This window comes from Cydia strobilella, chromosome 8 (assembly GCF_947568885.1).
Source record: "Cydia strobilella chromosome 8, ilCydStro3.1, whole genome shotgun sequence".
NCBI lineage: Eukaryota > Metazoa > Arthropoda > Insecta > Lepidoptera > Tortricidae > Cydia > Cydia strobilella.
This window is the reverse complement of record NC_086048.1, coordinates 1,950,789-1,973,853: the sequence shown is the minus strand read 5'-3', so window position 1 is coordinate 1,973,853 and position 23,065 is coordinate 1,950,789. Positions and strand designations below refer to the sequence as shown.

The 23,065-nt window shown below is 36.8% G+C and overlaps 2 protein-coding genes across 2 annotated transcripts in view; both read left to right on the top strand.

Moving 5' to 3' along the window:
* Positions 1–23,065, top strand: part of LOC134743375 (uncharacterized) — a 548,210-nt gene that overhangs the window by 193,220 nt on the left and 331,925 nt on the right. The gene's annotated exons all lie outside the window — the stretch shown is intronic.
* The window catches only part of LOC134743456 (angiotensin-converting enzyme), a 216,103-nt gene that overhangs the window by 73,985 nt on the left and 119,053 nt on the right, over positions 1–23,065 (top strand). The window lies entirely within an intron of this gene.

Genomic DNA, 23,065 nt, shown 5'->3' with positions numbered 1-23,065 from the left:
AGGCTACGGTAACTGCTTACCATCAGGCGGGCCGTATGCTTGATTGCCACCGACGTGGTATAAAAAAAAAACGTTTTTCGATCTTTCGATGTTGGCGGTAGACCCTCAGGTTACCTGTCCACAAATGTCAAAACACTCTTTCTAATCCCAACTAATGTTAATATTATAAGTGCATAAGTAACTCGGTCTGTCTGTTTGGGCTAAATATGATAACTATATATATTGTTTTCTTACATTTATATTAAATACTTTTGTAAAGACGATTGAAGTGTTGCCGTAACCATCAACATTTCCACTATCTTTTTATAGCAATTATTTTATAGGTAATATGTAACTATTTTTATAACAAATATTTTATAAAGTATTATCAAAGATAGATATAACTCCGTAATAGATGGATACAGTCTAAGGAAAAAACGTGCCTCGAAAATCAAGAAAATTTGATTCTCGTTCAGAGGGCGCTACTAGCTTTGGCCTACTGTCGTATAGATGGCGTTGACGGTTTCGTTTGTTATTTAACAATTTTAACGCATATCAGTGAAAGAACATGGGTCAACATCATAAAAATAATTAATGCAAATAAAAAGAATAATTTACCCATATTTAAATACATTTTATCGTATTTTTATAAATCTTCATTTTTAGTTTTAAAGTGTGTCGACAGATGGCAGTGAATTTACTGGGGTTACAAAATTTACTATGACAGTACCGGTCTAGTATAAGTTACTCTATGGTATTATGTTATGAATATCCCTACATATATATATACAGTATAAAACAAAGTCGCTTCCTGCTGTCTGGATGGATGTCTGTCCCTATGTATGCTTAGATCTTTAAAACTACGAAACTGATTTTGATGCGGTTTTTATAAATAGATAGAGTGATTCAAGAGGAAGATTTATGTGTATAATTTGTAAAGGTTTTGTGTAAATTAGTTGAACTACTCGTGCGAAGCCGGGACGGGTCGCTAGTATTTTATAAAGTATTATGATATGAATATAATCTTACAAGGGTAAACTTAGATGAGAATCCGCCAATTTTCTTTAATTTGTGCGTAAACAGCAATCCAATAGCGAGTCGTTCCATGGTTTAGTTACTTTAATTGAGCGGCATTACGATTTAAAAAATCTGCTATTGATATGATACGCGAAATACGTGAAGGTAACTGTATGTCTCTCTCTCTTCACGCTTAAGAATCAGAATCAGAATCAGAAAAACATTTATTGCCACAAAAAAAAATACCTTAAGAACTAAGTACAAATATAAATCTGAAATACTAAAAATAGGTACAATTTAATTAGAAATTTAAAACATTTAATATTAAAGATTGGGCAATGGGCTCCAATCTCAGCATATGCGAAGCACTCCAAGTAGAGGGCCTGGCGCTGGTTTTCAGATTGGACCCTTGAGATCGGTCGGTCGCAGGTTAACAATTTACCGTGCTTGGCTTGGCTTAACAATTCGTAATAATAAATAAAAAAGAAGTAAGTAGGAAATATACAAATTAGAAGTAAAACAAAATAAATAAACCAACATAAATCGGACCAATATAAAAAAATAAAAATAAAAACGTGTGCGTGTGTGTATGTGTGCGTGTGCGTGCGCGCGCGCGCGCGCGTGTGTGTGTGTGTGTGTGTGTGTGTGTGTGTGTGTGTGTGTGTGTGTTTGTGTGTGTGTGTGTGTGTGTCGGAGTGGTATGAGTTAAGCGTGCGAAAGCGTAAGTGCCAATTGTTTGCCAAATTTTGTACCAAATTTTGTGCCTTTAGGAGGGAGAAAAAAATTTGCTCTGCATATCAACTAAATACATTTTGACTAACCGCCTGTACTTTAATAGTCCCATCGGTTCTCGTATGGGTGGCGGCAGGTCATTCCAAATCTTTGCAGCAGCAAATTTAAAGCTCCCTTTAAAGAATGCCGTCTTGTGTGTAGGTATCGCAAGTTTCGTGCATCTCCTTAGCGATTTGCTGCGTGTATCATTGACCCATTTTAGTTTTTCAAACAGGTAGCAAGGTCTCTGAAACTCCAATACTTTCCGAACCGCGCAGGCTAGGTGCAGTTTCCTCCTGTTGTCCATATTGAGCTGCTTTCTTTCGTTTAAGAACGGGGTAATATGCGCTCTTTTGGGAACGTCGTAGCAAAATCGAACACACGCATTTTGTACACGCTGTATGGACTTTTTCGTCTGTACCAGGAGTCTCGGCCCATATACTATGTCCGCGTAATTGAATTGGGAAAGTATTAGTGATTCAACCAGGATTTCCCTGACTTTTATGGAAAGATACTTACGAATCCCATATAGTACTTTAAGCCGATAGAAAGCATTTCTAATTTTCAAGTTAACGTGCTCTATGTACCGAAGCTGTTCATCCATTATTATGCCCAAATTCTTTGCTTTCTCTACACGGGGTATTGTTTCGGTTCCGATTGTAATCTTCGGACTTTGTTCCTTAATTTTTAAACATTGCCATTTGTTCCCCACTACCAGAAACTGTGATTTTGCAGGATTTAAAACGAGATTGTTTTTTCGCGACCAGTCAGCCACTGTTTCTAAGTCTTCATTAATTTTACTCACAGAGTCCTCGACTTAAACCACTTAACTGATTTTGATGATAGGATAGTTTTAGGGTTCCGTATCCAAAGGGTAAAAACGGGACCCTATTACTAAGACTCCGCTGTCTGTCCGTCTGTCACCAGGCTATGGCTCATGAACCGTGATAGCTAGACATTTGAAATTTTTACAGATGATGTATTTCTGTTGCCGCTATAACAACAAATACTAAAAACAGGTGGGGTGGTGGTGTTAAAACAAACGTGATTTATTGCCATTTTTTTCGTAATAGTACGGAACCCTTCGTGCGCGAGTCCGACTCGCACTTGGCCGGTTTTTAATACAAATTTATATACAATCCAATCCGAACACGTACACTGACATCAGAATGATATCTAAATGATGTACAGTCGCCATCAGATATATCGGAGCGGCCGTGGTGCTCAAAAATATCTGAACACGCACCTAGCGCCTTGACAATATAGGCGTGTTCAGATATTTGTGAGCACCTTAGCCGCTCCGATATATCTGGTGGCGACTGTACACACGACAACTAAATGACATTATTTAGATGCCATTCTGATGTCAGTGTACGTTCGAATTGGTCTGTAAGTCGCGGTCAGATTATCAATCAATCAATGTTTATTTCAGGCAAAAACCCATAGATAAAAATTACAAATTAAACTTAAAAATACATAAAATAAATTGAAATTACATTACGTTACAATTAAAATTTAAATTTAAATTACAATTAACTATTTACATTAAATTATACACTCTAGAACCCATATGTAGGTTATTCCAGTGCCTCCATAGTGTACCAACTGGATTTCCATGGATGAGCTAAAGCAGACTATGGATTATGGATTATGCATTATGGTCAGACGCTTCACTTTTGATGCCAAAAAATTTTTATAAGCGGGAGACACTAAGTGTAACTAACTAACTAGCTACCATAAACAAGGACATGAAAGATGCAAATGTCACATCTGAGACAACCCGGGACAGAGCGTCCTGGCGAAGAAGGACTAGGAGAGCCGACCCCAAATAATGGGATAAGGCTAGGCAGAGAGAGAGACACTAAGTGTAAGAATGGGGTCCCTTTGTTTGTCATAATTATTGAACGTCATAATGTAATGATTGTCAGATTATCATTTATTAGTCATAATTCTGAAACCGTTAACTTTTCAGGATTCTCGTAAGGTTAGGTTAAGTTAGGTTAGGTTTGTTATATGGCAATCCTGAAAAGTTACGCGTTTCTGAGAACAACCAAAATTATGACAAACGAGAGTGTGGACAAACAATACATTATGACTTAAAACTTTATGTCAAACAATAGAAACCCTAATAGAATATCAGTATCAAATTTAGTAATAGATTTTTGAAATCTGAACGCCTCTTGCTCGACTCAACTGTTAATTACTAAGTTATTATGTTTGGTATAGATTCGTATCGGTTTGGTTTGCTCCTAGTCTTTTAAAATTAAGTTACATAATGTAGGTACATACATATATTTCAATAGATTTAGAGAAAAATAGGAAATGTAAATACGCGTCAAAATTATATAACATAAATTGGCGTGAGCGGGACTCACTATAACTGAATGACATCATTGAGATATCATTCTGATGTCAGTGTACCTACGAATATACATGTTAGTCTCCTGTAACATATTATTATTACGCAGTGTACTACGTAGGCGAACGACACGCGAACGCGAAGGCGAAGTGATGCGGCGCGGGGTGAATCAATCCTTTGATACCTATAGAAGCGTCCTACGTGGGCGATCGCGTTGCGAACGCGAACGCTGTGGGCCCGCCGCGCCGCGCCGCTTCGCTTCGCGTTCGCGAGTTGTTCGCTTAAGTAAAACGCAGCGTTAGAATGTATAAATACGTAGCATATCTACGCATGCTACGAATCTGTGTAGCGCTTGCTACGCTTGTGTTTAGAAACGTTAATTTAACATCCTTCTACGATAGCAATACCTTACTACCTGTATTTTAAAATTGAAGTATTGTTTTTTTTTTGTTAACAAAAAATCTTCCATAATGTTTTTAAGTTAACCTTAGTTATAAGTTTTTAATTGTTAAGATGTACTAATAAAATATATTTATTTTATTTTTAATGTCGAAGTATTGTGGAATTTTCTTTAATATAAAATAATTAAGTAATTTATCTTTTTTTACAGGTAAGTCCAAATAAAAAACTGACATCATTGGTAAGTTTAACCCACTAACGCTACGATTTTTGTAGCGGAAAACCTCGGAACTAGCAAGTTTACTGCGTGCGAGTGACCAAGCTTGGACCTTTCACTTTTTTTAAGGTAAGGTCGGTAGTTACAAGTGTATAGCATAGATGGCGCAAAATTGTAGGTTAGAACTTATTTTTTAAGCGCCAGTGACCATACACATGAACCCTTTACTTGGGTAGAATCATAGAGTAACTTATACTAGAGCGGTACTGTCATAGTAAATTTTGTAACCCCAGTAAATTCACTGCCATCTGTCGACACACTTTAAAACTAAAAATGAAGATTTATAAAAATACGATAAAATGTATTTAAATATGGATAAATGATTCTTTTTATTTGCATTAATTATTTTTAAGATTTTGACCCATGTTCTTTCACTGATATGCGTTAAAATTGTTAAATAACAAACGGAACCGTCAACGCCATCTATACGACAGTAGGCCAAAGCTAGTAGCGCCCTCTGAACGAGAATCAAATTTTCTTGATTTTCGAGGCACGTTTTTTCCTTAGACTGTATCCATCTATTACGGAGTTATATCTATCTTTGATAGAATAGATAGACGCAATCCTAACTTACACCTGGGGCCCATTTGTGGAATGATATTAGTCTAGTATGTAGTATGGTGTCATGACAACCCATACGATTTGACAGTTGGTGGACTAATTAGTCTAATACCGTTCGAGAAATGGGCCCCTGACGTCAAAACGGTATCTAAATATTGTCAATTTGTTCTCATTCGCTCGTGCTTGTCGCGCGCTAATGCATGTACGGACAAGTCCGAGCGAAGTAAACACGCTCTGATAACTAATTGCCATCATTTAGGCATCGTTTTGATGTCAGGTGCACGTTCGAATTGGCCTATAATTGCCACTATATCGATATTTGATTGTCGGTAATTTCTACTTACGGTAATTACTACATACAAGTGTTTTGCATAGACGGCGCTAAAGAGAAACTGAAATTCGTTAAGCGTCAATGACCATACGCTGGTGCTTTCAGTATTTATAAGTCAGTAGTTTGATATTTGACCGTCTGTAGTGACATGTAGTTTTTATAGATGGCGCTAAATATAAACTCGGAACTTCGTAAACTAAAGCGGCAGCTCCTTTCACTTTTTATAAAGGTCAGGGCGGTCACTTGTTCGATATTTGGATATTCGAATGTAGGTAATTACAAGTGTTTTCCATAGATGGCGCTAAATAACTTGAAAATTAGTTTGGCTGAGCGTCAGTGTCATCCACTGGGCCTTTCACTTTTTATAAGGTTCAGGTTTCACTAGTTGTTTAATTTTTGAACAGATGGCGTCCAATATGAGTGAGATTATAGTTGTTTTTAAACATGTTACGTGTTTCGAACAGATTTTAAGGTACTTCTAAGATAGGAACAGTATCGCTAGTTAATATAGGTTTACATAGATGGCGCTGAATATGATTTACATTTTGACCCCAGAATAAGATAGTACGCTGCGTACCAACAGTAACACTGTCCATCAGTGGACCTTATGTTGTTATAAGGTTTAGGAACGGTCAGTTAACAGTGTGGCAGATAGTACAGCCGCAGTAGTAGTGGCTGATGTTAAAAAAAAAACCTCCGACTCGCACACCGAGGGTTCCGTACTTTTTAGTATTTGTTGTTGTAGCGGCAACAGAAACACATCATCTGTGAAAATTGCACCTGTCTAGCTATCACGGTTCATGAGATACAGCCTGGTGACAGACAGACGGACAGCGGAGTCTTAGTAATAATATCCCGTTTTTAATTACCCTTTGGGTACGGAACCCTAAAAATTATATCGTGTGCAGATTTTAACAAGAAAGTCTTGTTTCGATCGTTTTGTACTTTTTGACCGCTCCAGTACTTCTGCTGCTGACTGTACTAATATGTACGCGAAACAATCATTTCATAAAATTAATTTTATAATATCATATGGGAAGATATAAATATTTTTTCAACACACTTGCTCAAAACGACGTTTTTATTCCACCGATTTTTGGCTCATAATCCTAGATATTAAACACGCGTGCTCTTTCAGTGTATTATTCCACTCGTGCTTTTTCATTATACTTACCTACTTAATGAATTAGCGTTCTGCTTTTTCCGATAAAATAACAAGAAAAAAATTTGTACAAAAAAATATTGTGTGCAAGTAAATGAAACTAAAATTATAATATGCTATTTAAAAATGTGCAGTAAAACAATATATTATTAAGCCGCAATATAAAATTTCAGCAGTTATAAACAATGTGAATTTCAAAAACTCACTTAAAACCACATTAACACTTAATAATGACAGTAAGTTTAATTAGTAAATTCGCTAATTCGCGATATAAGTGTTGTTACACACATAACGACATAATAACACACGTGGATTGACCCCGTTACGCGTGGCCAAGAAAGCGAAATGAATACCCAATGTTGGTCGTATCTAGTAGTTAAAGTAAACGAGGTTTTGTTTTGCTTACAAATAATTAAGTTGCCAATTTCATAAAATTTCATCCCCTTTTTAACCCCATTAGAGGATGAATTTCCAAAAACATTGAAATTACTATTCTTGTATTCCATTCCATGATGATGATGCCTTTTCACTTTCACTTTCATTTGGAAATATATTTTTCACCTCAGCAGCTCGAACAAGCCTACTTTCGTCACTCCCTGGAGTGAGGAAAGTGCGACTTTCCTCACTCCAGGGAGTGAAACAATGTAGCTTTTTAATTTAGTAAAGGCCATGAACTTCATACTTTTATTACATTTTTTTTATGGTATGGTACGATACGGTGAGGTACGGTACGGTACGGTACGGTACGGTACGGTACGGTCCGGTCCGGTCCGGTCCGGTCCGGTCCGGTCCGGTCCGGTCCGGTCCTGTCCGGTCCGGTCCCGTCCCGTATTGTATCGTATCGTATCGTACATATTATAATACTTTTTTTTCTGTTTATTCTGTGTAATTTGAAATACATTTTAACCTTTAATATGTTCTCACTACTGAGGTGAAAAATTATGTGTGCAACACGAGAGCAAAGTTTTATTTTATTTTATTTTATTTTAAGGTTCACCGACAGTTATTACATTGAGGCTTACATCTATTCAAACATTAATTACATGCTAAATGTATAACTAATTACTGGTAAACACCACATGCGAATAATTTAAAAGCAAAGTCAACGACAAAGCCGACACATTTGAACACCTTATTATTGTAGAATAAGGAGCAAAGCGCAACCATGATGTCGACTGTTTAAGTTGTATTATTAAATATGGAATTAAAACTAAATATACTAACTACTAGTGAATAAATTTCTAATTTTGGACAAGGAGTCAAAGTGAATGTCGAACTTGTCACTATATTTATTTATTAAAATGCTCAAGCGTGGTACCGGGGAGTTTGACCCTAAAACAGTTCGGCGCTGGGGGCGAGACAGTGGCTTGATAGCAAAACGCGGTGTTCTTCTAGGCACTGAGAATCGAAAGCTACTCAGGAGTTGTGGACAATCTATACTATTTCTTATAAGCTTAGTGAGAAATTTGAGATCGAGTAGATCTCTACGATTCTCAAGAGATATCATTTTAAAACGTTTTAACCTATCCTTGTAAGAGAAAGATCTTTTAGCAAGACCTACCGATCGAGCCAAGTGCCACATAAATCTTTTTTGCAATCTTTCAATCCGAAGACAATGAGTTGCATAATGTGGTCGCCAGACGATACTACCATACTCTAAGTGACTGCGTACTAGACTGTAATAGAGGAGTTTTTTGGTTTGTGTCCTACGAAATACCTTTCCGTTTCTTATGACAAATCCTAACATACTTGAAGCTTTTTTTACTATTGCATCGATGTGAGGAACGAATGTAAGTTTTGTGTCAAAGATAATTCCTAGATCGCGTATAGTCTGCACTTTAGGAAGACATTCGCCAGCAATATGATAGGATGAAGAAACTGCATTGATCTTACGTGTAAAACTAATAGAGGAGCATTTTTTGGCATTGAGAGACATACCGTTTTCTGAACACCATTTATTAAGTCTGTCAATGTCATCCTGGAGGAGAGCGATATCGGAAGGACAAGTTATCATTCTAGCGAATTTGAGGTCATCTGCATACATGAACGGGATAGAGTGATGAAGTTGGGCGGGCAAATCGTTTATAAATATATTGAATAATATTGGACCAAGGTGGGAGCCTTGTGGAACACCTGAAGGGATATTATAAGTCTGAGAAGAAAAACCATTAATAACTACATAAAATGAACGGTTATGGAGATATGACTCAATCCATTTTAGTAGGGGATCCGTGACGCCGTAGGAAGAAAGCTTCTGAATCAAGACCATATGAGAAACTCGGTCAAATGCCTTACTAAAGTCGGTGTAGATAACGTCGATCTGTTTATTAATATCAACAGCCGTAGTGACAAGCTCAGAGAAGGAGGCAAGATTGGTAGAAGTTGACCGTGCAGGAACGAAACCATGTTGATGATCGGTTATATACTGTTTGAAGTGACATTGAATAAAAGGACAGATAAGGGATTCGAATATCTTGGCAAAAGTGCAAAGTATAGATATCGGTCTATAGTTCTTCACTACGCTAATATCATCGGCCTTGTGTATTGGAACAACTTTAGCTCTTTTCCATACATCTGGAAAAATACCAGTTTCAAGCGATTCACGGTAAATAATATGTAGCGGATAAGATAATGTTTTTGAACAATTAGATATAAAAAATGGGGGGATACCGTCAGGGCCAGCTCCTTTAGCAGCATCAAGGTGTTTCAGTTTTTTATTAATCGAGTCAAGGTTTAATGTTACGTTATTAAGACATTCAGATGATTTTATGACACTGGCCATATTAAAGTTATTGGTGTCATCCTCCCTGTAAACTGATGAAAAATATTGAGCAAATAAATTACAAATCTCTAATCCTTCCGAGCTTACAGTAACCCCGTCTGTCATCGAAGCAGGAAAGCTACTCGCACCTCCTCGTTTTGCTTTTATGAAGGACCAGAAATATTTTGGATTATTATGTATATTATTTTCAACGTGAGAAATATAGGAGTTATAGCAAGAGATTGCGTATGCGTCACATCTTTTTCTTAGTAATTTTAATTCAATTAGGTCTCGCGGATTTTTAAACTTTTTGTACCGTTTTCTTGCATTATTTTTTTCTTTTAATAGTTTTATAAGAGTACGATTAAACCAAATTGGATATGTGTTCGAATGGGTTTTTTTATAAAAAGGGACCAGTAACATAATTGCATCCATAAGAACCTCATAGAACGTTGATACCATTTCATTAACATCGTCACAGTTTCCAAATAATTCATCCCAGTTTTGACGATCTAAGTGTTTATTTATGCTGTCATAATCAGCTTTACGAAAGTTTGGGATCAAGGGAAGGTTGTTGCTCTTTAAACTATTGGTCTCGATTAAAGGAATAGTGATAACAATGGGCGGATGATGAGAGCCTGGGTTAGAAAGAATCTCACAAGCATTGGAAACAGATGTAGATATAATATCTGTCAAAACTAGATCGAGTGTTCTGCCGAGATTATTAAGAATGCCATTACGCTGAACAAGGTTATTTAAATTCGCAAAATCAATTAGCATCTCTTCTGTCAGCGACAATTTAACGTTAAGTGATTGCTGATTATTCGGTTGTGCCCAGTTTATGCGTCCCAGATTAAAGTCTCCTATAAGAATTGTCGAGCTATCAATTGACTCCATGACCTCATTACAGTTTGAGAGGAAATAATCTAAGGTAGTTTTCACAACAGGTGGGGGTAAGTATACGGCACATAAAGCAATTTTGGCACATGAGTTATGCAAGGGGAGATCGAGAGTGACCCATAAATCTTCACAGTTAGTTTCCCAACTATACATTCTAACAGGCGCGAACCTTTTCAATACTGCTACAAGAACACCACCACCCTCCTTACCACAATCAAAGCCGGTTGACTCTCGATCCCTCCTGAATACAGTATAACGGTCATCAAAAAGTTCATGTGAAGAAACACTTTTGTTTAGCCAGGTCTCAGTCCAAACTATAACATCATAATTAGAACAGCAGACATTCGTATAAACACTATGAGTTTTGGTTCTAAGACCACCTATGTTTTGATAATATATATTAATGCTCGAGAATTTTAAAATAGTTATAACAAATCAGCTTGCTAGGTATCTTAAACTATCTTAAACTATCTTATTTAAAGAGTCCATATCTCTAATCAGTATATATTCGGAAACGTCAGATTTTCTCACAAAGACGCGGCCTCCTCTCACCCAGACATGCTTATATCCCTTCTCTTTTGCTTTTATTCGTGTTGCCGCATGAAGTGACTTGTTTGCGAGGCTCAAATGTTCCATAACGTATATCGGGGATTTCACACCCACAAATCCCAGGTGTGACGTGTTCAATTTTTCGGGAACAGGTTTAGATTTGTTGAAGTTAATTGCTGCAGCTAAGAATGAGTCTCGAAGTCTGGGTGTATTAAATTGCACAATAATGGATTTAGGTCGGTTATTGTTGTTATTTGACTTCATGACTCGCGTGCAGTGAGAGACGTCTTCTTCTTTTACTTCGCTTTTTACAATCTTCCCTAAGTCCATAACAATTTTAATTACATTTTCATTACTTTTTTGGGGTACACACTGTATCTCGACGTTGCTGGCCCGACTCTGCTGTTCTAAATAATTGAGACGGCCTGTCATATCTTGTAAGGTAGTTGACATTTTATTATTCTGGTCTTGCAGTTCCTTTATTCTTTTTTTATCTTCTTTGCTCTCTTTTTTTATGTCCTCGTACTGAAGGTTCATAAAAGTTACAGAATCATTAATCCCCTTTATCTCTTCTCGCATTGTTTTTAATTCTCTGTTTAGAATCGCCCCCATGCTCAACGTAAATTTTGCCATTAAAGTCTCTAATTGGTTCTCCATTACCTCCTCTACAATTGTACGTATGCCCTGTTCTGTAATCGGTGCCCCTGATACATCCGGTGGAGACTGTAATGCTGGTCTCTTGCCAGCGCGTGCACTAGCGCCGGTGTTGAATCTTATCGGAGTTTGGTCGTCTTTTTTTACTTTGGACGTTGTTGAAGCGCATATCGGGCATATCCAGTCAGCCGGTTCGGAAGAGAAGTCAAGAGCTAGGCATATATAATGATAGCCTTTTTTACACAGACAACATTGTACGAACTTTTCATTTGTGTCAGTCGATGGACAGCAGGCCCATTCCACAACTTGATCGGCCATAGTTCAGAGTTGGTAAGACGGCGCGGAAAAAAGCTTTTTATTTTCTTTAATATAATTATCATGCACTGTAATAAATGCGCACGCACGGGAGAGCGCCAGTACTAGCTTATAAAACTCGTTGTAGTTGCACGGTAATAAATGCTCCCAATACCGCACTCGACGCACCCTTCGCGGTCGATAAGTCTTAACCGCCGTATAACGCGCGTACTTACGCGTTTAGATCGAGACGGTTTAATTGTGAATATGTCGGGTAACTTACAAAATCGTGTTCAATGGTTTGCAATAGATTCAATGTAAATTGTCTTATAATTTAGCACTAATTGACTTGGATTATTACACACTGCTGAAATTTTATAATTTATTGTCCTAGTTTACACTATAACAACTGTTGAACTTCACTTTAGATAGTTTTAAATCCATTTTTATTGCCGGAGCGTTTGACAACAACTTGTTGCTTACGATCTAATTATTTAAACTGTTGCACAATAGTTATTTGTGCAACAAGAGAGGAAAGTTGGTTTTTCTTGCGAGTGTTTATTTTGAGTCCCGAGAAAGCGAAAGATTCTATAATTGAATCACGAGCGAAGCGAGTGATTCTAAGGTAGAATCTTGAGCGTAGCGAGGGACTCAAAAACACGAGATGTAAAATAACTTTGCTCTCGTGTTGCACACATAATTTTTCACCTCAGTAGTGAGAACATATTAAAGGTTAAAATGTATTTCGAATTACACAGAATAAACAGAAAAAAAGTAAGTCCGGACCGGACCGGACCGGACCGGACCGGACCGGACCGGACCGGACCTGACCGGACCGGACCGTACCGTACCGTACCGTACCGTAGTATGAAGTTCATGGCCTTCACTAAATTAAAAAGCTACATTGTTTCACTCCCTGGAGTGAGGAAAGTCGCACTTTCCTCACTCCAGGGAGTGACGAAAGTAGGCTTGTTCGAGCTGCTGAGGTGAAAATAACTATTACATACCTTCTTAACCCTGTTAAACTCACTTTTCCTTTATTCTAACATTATGCCTCTTATTGAAGATTTAAGTCTCTTAATACAAAGTTTCAAGTCCCTTACAGGGTAAAGAGGTAATGTCTGGGATAAAGACTATCCCATATCCTTTCCCGGCTACTTAAACATAATTTTATCTTAATCAGTTCAGCGGTTAAGCGTGAAGAGGTAACAGACAAACAGACAGATAATATTAACTATATAGATAATAAAAAACAACAATTAAATTGTACAGCGCTCTGAAATCTTACATCAAACGCATAACACATTAAGTACACTAAGCACGCTCAAAGATGCATCTCAAGATCATAACTGTTATAAGCCTACTAACCTCAATTTTCCTCAAGGCCACAACGAAAGTAAAATGACGATGATAGCGAAAGTAACCCAACGAAAGTAAGAGTAAATGAAACTGAGCGTATTAAACGATACTAAGAGTTGTGTTGAATGAAAATGAGAGTGGAATGAAAATGAAGATGAAAGTAACATGATTTAAGTTGAACATTATGCAATCGCGGTTAAAATGCATGATGATTTAATTTGGTAAATTAATGGATTTGTCAGTTGATAATTATGAAATAAGAATTACAATTAGATTTTTTTGGTTTGGTAATGACTTACAAAATGCCAATTATTTAAATATCCTGTCTAATATAACAACCACAAACAAAATTTTTAAACATTTGCAAATTTTTAATTTAATTTATGAAATGAAGCTTTCGCAAAATGGCACTGCTAAAAACCTTTCATGTTATTTGTGTCGTGGTCAAAAATCGTAGATTCAAACCTCGGCTGTGGTGTATAGAGGAAAAAAATACTAAAAGATGATTCATATAAAACTCGGTAAGGATCCTTATCATATACAAACAAGAGATTAATCTTATAACGGGAACTAATACCAAACTTGCTTGCGCCTACTCATACCAATAATAGTAAACAAGTAGCGAATATTAGCATACTATACGCTAATAATACCATCACAATACTTACGGGGTCACTGACACGTTCAAATTTACACAATCGTTAACGATTGGCCGAGAATTAATGATCTTAGATCTTAATGAAACAATGATTTTAATGATGGTGTTGCAACGGCGTTGCAGTTTTGTTGGTTTATGATTTAGTATCGTTTACTACTTGAAGGTTGTCTTTGCTGATCATATCATTAATCTACGTTTCATGTGTAATTTGCAATACAACGTAATAAGTTTCGTGATGATTATTTTCAAAACAAATAATAATTACAGCACTAAATAAGATCATCATAATAACTTAAGAGCTCTGCTTCTGTCGGTGGAGTAATTGCCAATCCTTTTTTTCAAGGATCAGTCTTTTGATTTCTTCATGCGACGCATTATTTTTCACTTGGCTGAGATATGTTATTTTAGGTTTTCTTCTGCTTCTCGTCTTTCCAATTCTGCCTTTCAGAATTTTTAAGAAATGCTGTACTAAGTAAGATATGGAATGTAAACGATAGCACAAAGCAAGTGCGTCATACTGATACTACAAGATTTAGGTTATGATTTATAAAAGTCATGAACATTGGTATGGCGGTCAGCAAACGCCACACGCAGATAATATTTTGCTGACCGCCATAATTGGTAAAATATTTTTTTTAGATTCGCCTATTTAAACAAAATGAACCATCAAAAATATATTTTCACCACACCAGCTCGTATAGGCTCTCCGTACTTTAAAAACTGATAGGAAAATTTTATTTTATCCACAATAAGAGTAGCAAAATAATCTGATGTAAATTTTGGGTTTTTTTCTTCAAGTTGTTGGAAGGTAGAATTGACTATAAGTGATGGTTTTGAATAATAATAATTTAATAACGTTTATTGGAATTTGTTTTGTATTGTTTTACTGACATTGTGTTTCTGTATTGATTTTTAATGTATATTTTGTTTTGTAAAACCTACTGTAGTTAATTTACAATAAAAATATATTTGTTCATAATTATTTATTAATAATGGTTCGTTTTACAATTAGTAAAACAATACCAATCACCTCGCGTTGGTTTTTATCTTTTTTTGCTTGCTTCTAGTCAAAATATTTAATAATTTTGCCTTAATAGGGATCATAGTGAAATAAAACTATGAAAACGGATTATATCGCGTATATTGAATTTATAATTCATCCCGACGTTTCGAACCCTTTACAGCGTTCGTGGTCAACGGGTGACTGAGGAAAAATTAAAATAATTGTAGTGTATAACTAGCCTTATGAACCGATTTTGCATGTACAACCAACCTTAAAGTTTATAGTCTATGATTGTTCATTATTTTAGTATGTGGGTATTTTTGCACTTTGTAATTTTTCCTCAGTCACCCGTTGACCACGAACGCTGTAAAGGGTTCGAAACGTCGGGATGTATTATAAATTCAATTTACGCGATATAATCCGTTTTCATAGTTTTATTTCATGAGTAACTATCGCGGTAACCGAAGACAATATTAGGGATCATAGTATTTTTGTTTATACCTTATAATAGAAATAAAACTATGAAAACGGATTATATCGCGTATATTGAATTTATAATACATCCCGACGATTCGAACCCTTTACAGCGTTCGTGGTCAACGGGTGAATGAGGAAAAATTTCAAAGTGCAAAAATTCCCACATACTAAAATAATGAACAATCATAGACTACAAACTTTAAGGCTGGTTGTACATGCAAAATCGGTTCATAAGGCTAGTTATACACTACAATTATTTTCAAGTAAAGATATATATATATATATATATACGCGATAAAAAACTACGCCGGCTCCAACCCTACACCACGGACCCGAGAAGATTTAATAGACTTATAATAGAGTTATTGATGTCTCGATGATTTAGACATGTAATAAAAGACCTAGTTACCTACTTAACGATACAAATGAGTTTATTCAACGAGTTAACCTACAGCTGAACTTTGAACTCAGATTATTATTTAAACGACACGCCTTCGATCGTTCGAATCGGTATTTAAAATGATGAAATGGAAAATAAATTAGTAACGTTAACTCCGATAAGAAAACCCGTTAAGCTTATAATTAAATACTTGAATATGTGTATTATGTCATTTATCAGTATCACTACATAAGAAAGCGTCTTGTTGAGGGCCACTTGAATTTATTTAAGTTAATTATGTTACAATGCCTCCAACTTGGATTGGCGGGAAAGTACAAACGACAGGTTGTGGAGGAAAGGAGGGGAGGCAATACAATATTAAAGTCAGTTGTATTTATGCCTAAACTGAGATTTTACTCATCAAATTTATAAAATAAATAATGACGAGTCTACTGTAACAACATTTATTTACATACAAGATATATACAGTGGTACTACGTAAACGAAATTAATAACTGGCTTAAATCTAAACTAGGCCCTTGAGGCATTGTACCAAGGATGCTGGCGGCATTTCCCCGCTGTATCGCAATGCTGATACGTTGTGCGAGAAAGCCGCCAGCTCTTCGGTCACCAGTTACGTCAACCAGACGCTTCGCGATTTCTGCAAACAACTTATGCGCGCTGGGACCCCATGGACCTAGAGTTTCAACTCCAAATGGAATGAAATGATACTCTCTACCGAGGCTCTTATATTTATTACGTTTTAAAATTTCGGCGCTTTCCGCCGCTCCGCCCGCTTTTACATTAGTCCGTTGGAGGTGGGACGGTGCCAGTGTGTCTACGCAGGTAGCATCCCACACCAACATCCGTCCCAAGCTCCAAGGAACCAAGGACATCCCATCGGGCCTCTTGCCATCATCTCTGATAATGCCAGTCGGCTCAAGAAGAGCGGGTACATTGATGGTGGCAAGAGACCGACGGATTATGTCATTAAGCGACGCATGTCTTGAAAAACGGCCGGCACTTTTTTGACAAGATAATCCATGGTGTCCCAGTCGGTCCACGTCCGTGCCACAAGAGCATATGTGTGGCGTACACACCGAAACTCCGAGTCGCAAACCAGTCGCCAGTAAGTTAGTTCTGACTAGTAGGTATTTAATCAATAAATACTACTTATTAAAAGGAGAAACGAAAACATATTAAAATAAGTTCAATATGTAGGAGTATCACGGGAGTTTTATTGAGAAGCGTAAAGCTCATAATTTTTAAACTGACACGTGACTTAATCGCGTTCAAACTTACGTTTATTTATGGCCTGACGTTTCGTACGTGACGTTACGTTCGTGGTCACAGGCAGACTGGCGAGGAAATGTATCAACATCTTCTTGCCGCGCGGGTTTTGCGAACTACCCGCACTTCATCTTGATTATTAACTTGTACGCTAGGGCTTGTAATCTTGTTAGTTTAAATCAGTATATAAGCGTAAAGCGTAAACTGACGATTTACGATTACGACGATTGACGATTGTTGATTTTAATAAAAAATATGCTCATGACATACATTTTGTCGAGTAGATTATAGATTTTATGAGATTTTCTACTTCACTGATTTTTATACTTTTAATAACCGTCCATCAAGCATGTAAACAAATCTCTATCTATTAGAGATCAAAATCGTAGTTTCGTTTTATTTACTAACTAAATATTCTCATTCATTTTCTTTACATATAAAATAAATATTCTCGCCTTTACTAGTTTTATTGAACTAAGCGTTATATGCAATTATCTCAGAATAGATGATACTTCACGCTATTGGTCAATAAATAAAATTCCTTAGTTTCACAAGTTTAATCAATGACATTCTGAAAATCGTGACGGTAATTTTTTTTTCAATCCTCCAGGGTCAAGTATTTTTATTAAGCCACTTTAAAAATTCACACGATTCACAAATTATGCGTAACGTGTCCAATAAAATAAAACTTAATTTAATAAATGTTTGCTGGTCAATGCCAACTATACTAAATGTTATTTTGCTACAATACATTGACTTGTCTTCTTTTTTAGTTGAGTAAAAACAATTTTTTTTTGTTAATTTCTAAACTTAGGTAAGTATACCTAAATCTAAATTGAAATTTTTAATACCCTCAGCGAAAATTATGATTATACCCAACTAACAATAAGGCGACACTTAGCACCTATTTTATACCTTTTAGACGAAGAACGGCTGTACAATAGCTGCCAAGTCTTAGCCTACAGGCTGAGGTGACATTAAGAGGTTCAGCTATAGCTTTAATTAGACACATAGTAGCTTTTTGGTCACTATTATTCATGTTAATATATGCAATATATTGATGTAACACAAAGCTTAAACAAGTCGCAATAAACCGATGTGTTAAAAGTTATTGCGAATAACATTTACGCAAATCAAATATAAGGAGGGCATAATAACGATTTTGTAACTTTTTGAGATGGATCATCCTACGAAAGATATTTTTCAAATGGGCATTTATACCCGACGTTTTGCAATTAGTTCATTTGATCATGTTTGTAACACGGCCAAGGAGGATAAAAGGTAAAACGTTACAAACATTAAATACGGCCCAGCCCAGGTAAGTTTCCGGCTTAGCAGAAGACACTATCGGAAGCAATAGTACATTATGATACAAGTATGCTCGCTTACAGCTCGCGCGCACAATATCGCCTCGTGTGTAATGTCCAATGCACACGCGTTTCATACGACGTTTTTCAACAAACTTGCGAGAAAAAAAAAGAAACTTTCATATTAATCAAATTTTAATAGTTAAAACAGTTAGTATTGTGTGTTGCATTTGTCATACTGCCGGCCGCCCCTCGCCCCGGCCGCGGCCGCGGGCGGCGGGCGGGCCGACCGGGCCGCGCACCGCGCAGGCGGTCGGGCGCGCCGGTGCCCACCAGTCCGACCAATTAAAGTAGGCTCCCTTTCCATGCATATTATTAACAATCAGTTACCTTCTTAACTCAGTCGGATAATATAATGAAAAAGCACGAGTGGAATAATACACTGAAAGAGCACGCGTGTTTAATATCTAGGATTATGAGCCAAAAATCGGTGGAATAAAAACGTCGTTTTGAGCAAGTGTGTTGAAAATAATATTACAAAATCTCATAGGAAGCCCTACGTCCTTGGCTACGGTATGCACTAACAATCGGTTGAACAACCAGACGATCTGATAGGCCATGTCCGTCAGTGGTGCAACTTTCAAGACACACTTCTGCACTGACGTGTGACTCCACGGTGTGTGAGTGCGTTGAGACGTGGGCCAGGGGAACGGCGTGTCTTGGGACTCTTGGGTCAGTTTACGCATATTTGGGAATATTATGCGTTGTCGACAAACATAGCATAGTATGTACGAGTAAAGTCCGGATTCGTCCGGGTCGCGAAGTTGGAATCTCGACACAATGCGAATTTTAATTATTTTTCACATCACCAATTCGAAAAAGGACTTTTTCTTCCTTGCTAGGAGGGATCAAAGTTGGCACTGGCAGAGCAAGGGTGGAAGAGAAGTGCCACTTTGATGAACACTTTTCTGTGAAAAGAGAACTGAATTAAACACAGTATTTATTAGCTACCTATTAGTTTTAAAATTAAATTACGCGAATTACACTTAATGTGCGAATTCAAAACTACTAAATATTTGTGAACTAGAAATTATATGAAAATGTAAAGTTTGCTGTATCGCAATCTAAATATTTTTCCCGCTAATTTTATAGCCACACTGAGCCCAGTTTGATCCTTATACAATATTCACTTACGTTAGTCATACTATCGACGCATAATATATGTTTCGGAAACGATAGCGAAAGCCTGGATCAGATGTCTATATAGAATGTCTGAAGATAAATTTCATAACAGTGCATAGATACCTGATATCATTAGCATATTGGTTTTGCCAGCTTTTCAAGTTAGTAATTAATTAATACTTTATTGTACGAAAGAAGGATGTTAAAATCTATTTTACCTAAATAAAGCTGTGCCAATTTCTATAAAAATATAATGTATCTATGCCTATAGTCCCAATCATATTATAATAAAATATAGAATGCGCTTGCTGATTGCCTAGTTTTTTTTTGTTACTTTGTAACTAGATTTTAAAACTTTGAAGCTTAGTCAACTCTCTCTACAGAATCCGTTAAGAAACGTATTTAAGAGGGGGCTAATGCAAGATTGTAGTTTTTATATTCAGTTATTACAGGTATACAACGGCATATGTCATGATTATATTTGCAAGGTCACTAACCAAAACCTTATTAGCAGAACAGAAGTATATTTTACAATATAATACAGTACAGTACAGTACATTACAGTACAATACAATACCATAAAATACAATACAATACAATGCAATACCATAGCACACAATACAAATACACATACTTTTTATTGCACACCTCAATAAAAGAAAACAATACAAAAGAAAACAGAAACACATGCAGAGCTAAACAACAGGCGGTCTTATCGGTAAAAAGCGAGTAATAGTTTCAGAGTAATTGAAATCATCATCATTTTCCTCGCGTTGTATTTTTGCCACGGCTCATGGGAGCCTGGGGTCTGCTTGGCAACTAATCCCAAGAATTGGCGTAGGCACTAGTTTTTACGAAAGCGACTGCCATCTGACCTTCCAACCTACAGAAGGGAAACTAGGCCTTGTTGGGATTAGTCCGGTTTCCTCACGATGTTTTCCTTCACCGAAAAGCGAAAAGTAGTAGAGTAATTGAGATAAAACATTTAAAATATTCCCGCGATAAGTTTCACGCGGCAGATATCTTTTGTTTATTTCTAACTTCCTAAAGGGCGGGAAACTTCGGGCGCGGCGGACGCGGTTTTCTTTCCCTAACTTTTAAATCCTTCACGACCTGACATTGGCTAACCTAACAAAAGCCATATCAAGAAAAAAAAACTTCTAACTTTACGTCCCCTCTTAATCATAAGGTTTAAATAAAGTTTGCCGTATAGAATTTAAATACATTGAGAAACTATAGATAAGACTTAATAGAACATTTCGCCACGCAGCTCAGAAGCTGTGCGATTGAAGATTACGATTATTTCCATGGCTTTGCGTAACAAAAACATGACTACATGAATTGTTTATATGTCTTTCTATTGTACCATTTTAAAGTGGGACTTAAGTAGTTACTTATTAAGTTCATTTTTGGAGAATTAAAATTGGATAAGGGCTGATTTGGAATCGGTTAAATGGTACCTATACGCATTCCAGAAAGCTCGATCGGTGATTGAATGTAGATTTGACCTTAAGTCTTTGATCTAATTGAATAATAAGAAGGTAATGGTGTAATCAAAACAAAGTCATTTAATTAAAATTAGGTGATCTTTTATTAGGTTTCCTATGATAGTTATCGAAATAGATGAAACTTTTCTTGATTATGCAATCGATGTATTTAAGCCGCCTACCGCCTATTGAATATGCCAGCAGCCAAAGAATATTTGCAGTCAGCAAAACTATTAGCCTTGTACCCCTGCATACAAATATGTATGCATGGGTGCTAAGCTAAGGTTTATTGACTACATAAACCAAAATGTTTAACCAAATTACTCATGAATTTGATATAATTTTGAATGTTCTACCTATAATAACTATTACATACCACACACCTACCACAAGTTAGTGGACCATAGGACATAGCCATAGTGAACCATATTAATATCTAAAGTTATACATATATTAACATACAAGATATATACAGTGGTACTACGTAAACGAAATTAATAACTAGCTTAAATCTAAAATAGGCCCTTGAGGCATTGTACCAAGGATGCTGGCGGCATTTCCCCGCTGTATCGCAATGCTGATACGTTGTGCGAGAAAGCCGCCAGCTCTTCGGTCACCAGTTACGTCAACCAGACGCTTCGCGATTTCTGCAAACAACTTATGCGCGCTGGGACCCCATGGACCTAGAGTTTCAACTCCAAATGGAACGAAATGATACTCTCTACCGAGGCTCTTATATTTATTACGTTTTAAAATTTCGGCGCTTTCCGCCGCTCCGCCCGCTTTTACATTAGTCCGTTGGAGGTGGGACGGTGCCAGTGTGTCTACGCAGGTAGCATCCCACACCAACATCCGTCCCAAGCTCCAAGGAACTAAGGACATCCCATCGGGCCTCTTGCCATCATCTCTGATAATGCCAGTCGGCTCAAGAAGAGCGGGTACATTGATGGTGGCAAGAGACCGACGGATTATGTCATTAAGCGACGCATGTCTTGAAAAACGGCCGGCACTTTTTTGACAAGATAATCCATGGTGTCCCAGTCGGTCCACGTCCGTGCCACAAGAGCATATGTGTGGCGTACACACCGAGCATATGTGTGGCGTACACACCGAATAAAATAATAAATAAGGTTTATTTTTGTTCCATTGTTTTTTTAGTAACTAGTGTTTTGGTTGTCATTGTCACCTGACGATAGTTACTTGGTGTTTATGTACCTAACGAGGTCTAGAACAAGAGTGTTCATTTCAAATATCGTATTCAAGACGTGTACTGTTACTAATGTTATTGTTTTGGAAAAATAAATATATTATCTAAAATTCTGTCATTATTTCTAAATGCTCTGTCCAGATGTAGGCCTTTTTAGTTTTTTACTTTTCTATACTTTTTATGTCATAGTTTTTCCCTGTCATTTCTGTCATCTAATGTCTGTTGAATAAATTGCACACATTTTGTAAGATATTTAAGTTTTTACTAAAGAATTAGATCCCAATATCTTCACCCTCTGTTGTTGGCTAATATAACCGTAGTTTGACTAGTTTCCTGCTGTATTATTACATTGCGCACGCATTCTCTGTAATTATACGCATAAAACCAAAGTAGTAAGTTACCGAGTACATCAATCTTTTACACCCTATTTGAGACAATGCGCAATGCCTATACACGATTACAACATCGATTTTAATGGCGTCCATAAAACAGATCATAATCACTTTGGTGTATAATATCTACATAAACACCAAATACAATACGGTTAACATGAGCGTGGGGACAATAGCTTTTTACTCGTATATATCGAGAGGCCTGTGCCCAGCATTGGGGCATATAGGTAGACTTTGACTACACTAACTTTGCAGTGAGAATGCGTACTGTATATTGTATGTAACCTAATAAGATTCATGCTTGATGTAG